Source organism: Oncorhynchus masou, unplaced genomic scaffold (genome assembly GCF_036934945.1).
Source record: "Oncorhynchus masou masou isolate Uvic2021 unplaced genomic scaffold, UVic_Omas_1.1 unplaced_scaffold_3676, whole genome shotgun sequence".
Classification (NCBI taxonomy): domain Eukaryota; kingdom Metazoa; phylum Chordata; class Actinopteri; order Salmoniformes; family Salmonidae; genus Oncorhynchus; species Oncorhynchus masou.
In genome coordinates, this window is record NW_027010078.1 from 27,008 (window position 1) to 35,096 (window position 8,089).

The 8,089-nt window shown below is 41.7% G+C and overlaps 1 long non-coding RNA gene across 2 annotated transcripts in view; it reads left to right on the top strand.

Annotated features, from left to right (window-relative positions):
- The window catches only part of LOC135534619 (uncharacterized), a 33,685-nt gene extending 25,844 nt beyond the window's left edge, over positions 1–7,841 (top strand). For both annotated transcript variants that reach the window (XR_010454713.1, XR_010454712.1), the window contains exons 2-3: positions 3,548–3,660; positions 7,780–7,841. This is a non-coding gene — a long non-coding RNA (uncharacterized LOC135534619). The remainder of the gene's footprint in view (positions 1–3,547; positions 3,661–7,779) is intronic.
- Positions 7,842–8,089: the final 248 nt, after the last annotated feature.

Below are 8,089 nucleotides of genomic sequence, written 5' to 3' on the forward strand. Positions count from 1 at the left end.
CAGAGTTGAACCAGCGCCAGGCAGGTAGCATCAGAAGGGATGCAGGGAGGGAAGGAGAGAGTGAGAGAGAGAGAGTGAGAGAGAGAGAGAGAGAGAGAGAGAGAGAGAGAGAGAGAGAGAGTTGTGCAAGTCTAATCTATCTAATCTAGTAATTGTCTCCTGGTATATCTGTAACGCCGCTGTTCATAATTGTATTTCAGTTTTTTGGTGGGGGTGATAATTTAGCAGTAAATTCATATTTCTCTGGGGAAATAGGACACAGCTACCAGCATGTCAGTTTGTGAGATGCCCCAACAATATTCACAACAATACTACATGAATTACTTAATTTGAGTTGGGAAAAAAATGTCATGCTGAACTGAGTGAGTAGAAAACGCAATGTATATATCTGTGTATTTCTTTTTTTTATTAATTTAAAAACAAGTCTATTGACTATATCTTTCCATCCCAACATAATTTAAATAGTAGACATATCATTTCATTTGATTGGATTGTTGAAATAGCAGACTTATCATTTCATCCTATCAGATTGCGTTTGCATTAAACAAAAACTAACGGCTTAGTTTAGTTGATTGATATGCAATCTATAAATGTGCCTGAAAAAAAAGCAGTTTAATGTAGCAAACATTTCTCCCTAATTTAATTAAACAGTGTTGTTGCATTGGGGCTCAGTGACAAAAGACAAAGGATTTGTGTGATGTTTCAGCTCTCTTCGGCCTGTTTTAACTAACCTCCATATGGCTGAGCAACTTTTCACAGCAACAATGAGGGGATAGAATAATGTTTTCAGTGGCGTTGTCTTCAGTATATACACAGAAACAATTAAGATGGTTGCCAGAGCAAACTGATGCGTCGCGAACTAGGCATCTAGGCATCTCTCTTCACAGATCCGCAGACAGAGCACTCAGAATCCCTCAGAGAACAAACTCTTCTAATCACTTGGAGAAGTAGCTAATCGCTTGGAGAAGTAGTTAATCACTTGGAGAAGTAGTTAATCACTTGGAGAAGTAGTTAATCACTTGGAGAAGTAGTTAATCACTTGGAGAAGGAGCTAATCACTTGGAGAAGTAGCTCATCACTTGGAGAAGTAGCTCATCACTTGGAGAAGTAGCTCATCACTTGGAGAAGTAGCTAATCACTTGGAGAAGTAGCTAATCACTTGGAGCAGTAGCTCATCACTTGGAGAAGGAGCTAATCACTTGGAGAAGTAGGTCATCACTTGGAGAAGTAGCTAATCACTTGGAGAAGTAGCTCATCACTTGGAGAAGTAGCTAATCACTTGGAGAAGTATCTCATCACTTGGAGAAGTAGCTCATCACTTGGAGAAGTAGCTAATCACTTGGAGAAGTAGCTCATCGCTTGGAGAAGTAGCTAATCACTTGGAGAAGTAGCTAATCACTTGGAGAAGTAGCTAATCACTTGGAGAAGTAGCTAATCAATTGGAGAAGTAGCTAATCGCTTGGAGAAGTAGCTCATCACTTGGAGAAGTAGCTAATCGCTTGGAGAAGTAGCTAATCACTTGGAGAAGGAGCTAATCACTTGGAGAAGGAGCTAATCACTTGGAGAAGGAGCTAATCAATTGGAGAAGTAGCTAATCACTTGGAGAAGTAGCTCATCACTTGGAGAAGTAGCTCATCACTTGGAGAAGTAGCTAATCACTTGGAGAAGTAGCTCATCACTTGGAGAAGTAGCTAATCACTTGGAGAAGTAGCTCATCACTTGGAGAAGTAGCTCATCACTTGGAGAAGTAGCTCATCACTTGGAGAAGTAGCTAATCACTTGGAGAAGTAGCTAATCACTTGGAGAAGTATCTCATCACTTGGAGAAGTATCTCATCACTTGGAGAAGTAGCTAATCACTTGGAGAAGTAGCTCATCGCTTGGAGAAGTAGCTAATCACTTGGAGAAGTAGCTAATCACTTGGAGAAGTAGCTAATCACTTGGAGAAGTAGCTAATCAATTGGAGAAGTAGCTAATCGCTTGGAGAAGTAGCTCATCACTTGGAGAAGTAGCTAATCGCTTGGAGAAGTAGCTAATCACTTGGAGAAGGAGCTAATCACTTGGAGAAGGAGCTAATCACTTGGTGAAGGAGCTAATCAATTGGAGAAGTAGCTAGCTGCTCTTAGAATCATTTAGAGAACAAACTCTTCTAACTTTCTAGCAACTAACTACTTTAAACATAGCCTCCAATCACTGAGTGTGTTCACAGTGTATAATAAGGATGTCTATATAATTACTATGCTGTAGACTAGCATGAGTATGTACATTAATCAACATGGAGCGAATGCTGTATACTGTAGAAGCTGCTTTTTCAACTAGTCTAAAATTAAAACAAAACGCTCATGTGTGTTGTAAAGTCTCTATTACTGAGCTCATCAATTTCAATTATTTCAATTATAATCTATATTGATGTTATAATATCATATATTGCTGATATATAATAAAATAGTGTTGATATAATATGTTATAATTGAGTGTATAGCAGTAGGCCTAGTTTGAATTGTATTATGAAATAAATAAGCAGAGATAACAATAATAGGCAGAGATAACATTAATAGGCAGAGATAACATTAATAGGCAGAGATAACATTAATAGGCAGAGATAACATTAATAGGCAGAGATAACATTAATAGGCAGAGATAACATTAATAGGCGGAGATAACATTAATAGGCAGAGATACCATTAATAGGCAGAGATAACATTAATAGGCAGAGATACCATTAATAGGCAGAGATAACATTAATAGGCAGAGATAACATTAATAAGCAGAGATAACATTAATAGGCAGAGATAACATTAATCGGCAGAGATACCATGAATAGGCGGAGATAACATTAATAGGCAGAGATAACATTAATAGGCAGAGATAGCATTAATAGGCAGAGATAACATTAAAAGGCAGACATAACATTAATAGGCAGAGATTCCATTAGTAAGCAGAGATAACATTAATAGGCAGAGATACCATTAATAGGCAGAGATACCATTAGTAAGCAGAGATACCATTAATAGGCAGAGATAACATTAATAGGCAGAGATAACATTAATAGGCAGAGATACCATTAGTAAGCAGAGATTACATTATGTTTGTCTTTCCCAAACTTAGTTCAATCTATTGATAGTATTTATAGCTTTTAGATACAATAGCAAAAATTCTCAAAATTCTCAATCTCCAGTTGAGATGTTTTTATTTGTATAAACACTTCAAATCAACAGTTTTACCCATGTTGTTATCAGTAGGTTTAAGAGAAAAACATGTGTAAAACTAATACATCTATAGGCCAGCTCTTTACCATTTGTTTTCCCTTGATGGTTCTGGCAAGATGTGAGTAAATATGTGTGTGTGTGTGTGTGTGTGTGTGTGTGTGTGTGTGTGTGTGTGTGTGTGTGTGTGTGTGTGTGTGTGTGTGTGTGTGTGTGTGTGTGTGTGTGTGTGTGTGTGTGTGTGTGTCTACTTCCGTCTGTGTGTGCGGTCTGTCTTCTGTATGTGTTTGCGTCCGTCTTCCGTGTGTGTGTGTGTGTGTGTGTGTGTCTCTCGTCCGTCAGGTCTATGGACATGCAGGATCTAGCCAGTCCTCACAGCCGTGAATCCCCTAATGGTCCCAGCCTCGACAACTCCCATATCAATACCAATTCCATGACCCCCAATGGCACTGAAGGTATGTGCTTAGGGATTTTCTTCCTGAATGCTTCCCTCACTTTCGCTGTGTGGACTCTAAATTCACTATAGGACTATAGGACATGGGAGAGGAATAGGCTGAGCCCTGTAGACAATCAGGTGAATACTGATGTAACACATTCAAACGTTAAACTTGACACAACGGTTGTGGTACGAAATTATATTTGCACAGAAAACGTTGTGATTATTATTGTGCAGAAAATACACTCCGTTGTAATCACAACCATTCTACCAATTGCGTTGTAGCTTCATCAGTACAGTACAATTTAAGTTTGTAGCAGAGCGGAGAAAGAGGGGACTTTTTCTTTTTAACCTCTTCCTGTGTGTAGCGTTTTATGCATCTGCCTGAATGGCAATAAAACGTCTCCAGGTGTCGTTGAAACCGCGATCTGTTTTTCATTTTCAAAAGGTGAAGTCAACAAATGAAAACGTGGTGCCACTACTTTCCTCCAGTCTACTTCTCTGTAGTTCTGAATAACATGGGAAACTACTAGTGACCCGATGGCTTGTAGACTTACTGCATTTGGTTTTAATACACAATTTATAAAAGGGCCACTTGTATTTGATCTAGATATGAAAACGATATGAAAACGATCTGCTTTGTAAATCTGATGCTATTGTCTCTGTGTTTACAGAGGAACTATTAGCAGTATATTTAAACGCCCATGTAATTATTCAAAAGCTCATGGTATGAAAATGGGTTGTAGTTTTGCATGTGGTTTGTACATGTCCCTATTGACTCAGGTGAGTAGGCTTGTTGTGTCCTCTCAAACCACCACTCTCTCTAGTTGAACCCACGTCGAAAGCGGGGCGCTATTACAAACCCACTCGTGCGCTTCAAAGTCTACCTTAAAAATAATGTCACCTTGATAGGAAAAAGGATAACGCTTTCTTGCGTCCCAAATCGCACCCTATTCCCTATGTAGTGCACTACATTTGACCGATTGTTTGACAAAAAAAGCGGTGCTCTCCGTAGGAAGTAGGGTGTAATTTGTCCTCTGCGGGACAAAGAGCCTGTCGTAGAGCCGCGGTGAAGTCAGATTGTCATGTATCCTATTCTCTGTTTCCCATATAGGTGATAACATCACAATGCTCACCACAGCTGACTGGTTGTTAAGCACTAGCTCACAGTCGGCTGCAGGTCGGTGCAGTTCAGGTGTGGATAACAATGAAAGGACAATACTTGGTGTTTCAACTTAGAAAAGACAAGAAAGAGAAGAAAAAAAACAACATCTTGTGCTTTTACTCTTTTTTTTTATACCACTATAAATGAAAAGATCCCAATTAATTAACGGTTCTCAATAGATAACACATCTATTTTTAATTCTAAGAGTTTCTTCAACTATTGTGCCTTTCATGGCGTTAATGTAATTGTTGCACTCGTGTTATGTTGAGTGTGTGAAGCATGGTTTGGGACTGGCTGGGTTATGGATCCTGTGGACGCCGTGCCTTGTTTTGATTGATTGATTGGTTCCTGTCTGCCGTTGTTCCATGAGTACGCTGGTTATCGTGTGTTTCTCTGTGAACACCTGAGTGTGACCTTTAGTCTGTGCATGCAGTGTTACACCACGATGTCCCCTCATTATATTAGCTAGTATACCTACACACACACGCACGCACACACACACACACACACAAACACACACACACGCACGCAAACACACACACGCACACGCACACACACACACACACACGCACGCACACACACACACGCACGCACGCACTCACACACACACACACACACACACACACGCACACACACACACACACACACACACGCACGCACACACACACGCACGCACGCACGCACACACACACACACACACACACACACACACACACTCACGTGCACAGACACACACACACACACTCACGTGCACAGACACACACACACACACTCACATGCACAGACACACACACACACACACACACACACACACTCACGTGCACAGACACACACACACACACTCACATGCACAGACACACACACACACACACACACACGCGCACGCACGCACGCACACGCACACACACACACACTCACGTGCACAGACACACACACACACACTCACATGCACAGACACACACACACACACACACGTGCACAGACACACACACACATCCTATTTCTCTGTATTGTATTATCTCTACCTAAATGTGTTATTCCAAAAACACTATCCCTCCTACTCTCCCTCACCCTCCCACTCTCCCTCCTACTCTCCCTCCTACTCTCCCTCCTACTCTCCATCCTACTCTCCATCCTACTCTCTCTCCCGCTCTCCCTCCCGCTCTCCCACCCACTCTCCTCTCAACTCTCCCTCCTACTCTCCCTTCCACTCTCCCTCTCCCTCCTACTCTCCCTCTTACTGTCCCTCTGACTCTCCCTTCTACTCTCCCTCCTACTCTCCCTCCTACTCTCCCTCCTGCTCTCCCCCTACTCTCCCTCCCACTCTCCCTCATACTCTCCCTCATACTCTCCCTCCCTCTCTCCCTCCCTCTCTCCCTCCCTCTCTCCCTAAATGTGTTATTCCAAAAACACTCTCCCTCCTACTCTCCCTCCCTTCTCCCTTCTACTTTCCCTCCCACTCTCCTGTCTACTCTCCCTCTCCCTCCCACTCTTCCTCCTACTCTCCCTCATACTCTCCCTCATACTCTCCCTCCCTCTCTCCCTCCCTCTCTCCCTCCCTCTCTCCCTCCCTCTCTCTCGTCAACAATTCCTCAGCAGAATGATCAAAGTCAAACACGACAGGGAAAAGCTTCTTTAAAAACATGAGAGACACACCAAGCATGACTCCCTTTACCCACATGATGTGAATTTGTTTTGCCCCCTTCCTCTTCTCTATATCACCCCCCCCCCCCTTCGCATCCCAAAGCCTGCTTGCTGCCTGATGTGAAATGGATTGATTTCAAAGATTCCCTAGCTGTCAGATAACTGTAAAATCCTCTCCACTGAGCCATCAGTGTTATAACTCTGAGAGGCTCAGCGGGGGCATGGGGTCACGCTCCATTCGCTACAGTTCTTAAAACAGATTTTATACACACTATATTGTCTTGACATTTCAATCGTATTTGTACGTCCATGTAGACTGACTCCCTCTCCATGCAGGGGCCATTTTACACCAGTATCCTACTTAACTATGTAAATCTTTCTTTCCCCTTGACGCTACATTATAAACTGGGGTAAGCCATACAGTAACTAGTGACCATTAATTATTATGTTAATTGGATATATAATGTTAATTATATATTAATTGATTGATTACTTTGATTGATTGGTGGATGGATTAAAATGTATTGACGGGATTGTAGTTTGCCTGTTACTGTTGAATTCTTGCTGTAACAGTGTATGATCAAACTGTGGATGGGACAAATGAATAGTCTGTACAGTACATAGAAGTAATGTACTGTACATAGAAGAGCTGTTGAAGGATGGTTTGGTTTTAATTCATAGTTAAGTCAACAGGTTGAAATGAGGAAGGTCTCTTTGTTGGTTGAATTGATTAACAATTAGGCAAATGTTTTATTTTCCTCAAAAATTCTTAAAGTGTGTTGAGAGATAATTTATTGTAATCTACACTGGGGAGGGTTATGTTTTATTTTCATGTTAATCCCATATAATTACATGTAGATGATACCTAAAATTAATCCAACAAACATTATTATTATAAATTCCATTTTGGAAAAAAATGATTAGGCTCTAGTCTAAAAGAACAGAATGTAAAAGTTGTGATGAATATTAGTCCAATATTTTGCCTCCTGCATTTCAGCCCAGTGTTGTTTATAGCACATTCCAAGAGTGTGCTCCACTGTAGTTCCGGTGTAGTTCCGGTGTAGTTCCGGCTGTAGTTCTGGTGTAGTTCAGGCTGTAGTTCCGACTGTAGTTTCCGGTGTAGTTCCGGCTGTAGTTCCGGCTGTAGTTCCGGCTGTAGTTCCAGTGTGTGTGTGTGTGTGTGCTGACTGTTTGTGTGTGTGCTGACTGTATGTGTGTGTGTGTAGGGGGGCGATGGTGTGTGTGTGTGTGTGTGTGTGTGTGTGTGTGTGTGTGTGTGTGCTGACCGTGTGTGTGTGCTGACCGTGTGTGTGTTGTCTTTGTCCCCAGTTAAAACAGAACCAATGAGCAGCAGTGACATCACCACCCCAGTAGCCGACGCCTCCCTAGACAGCTTCCCAGGATCAGGTGAGACGGGAGGGGACCCGTGTGTGTGTTTGCTTGCTGCGTAAAATAAAATATAATGTGTGAATAGCAGAGCAGTAGAATGATCTGGTTTCCTCAGCCGGATCTGTATCCAACTCATGTTGCATGTCAGAAATATATGGTCATCTTTTCCACCTCGGCCAAACATCAACTCACTACCCAGTATAATTAAACATCACAACCCAGTATAATTAAACATCACTACCCAGTATAA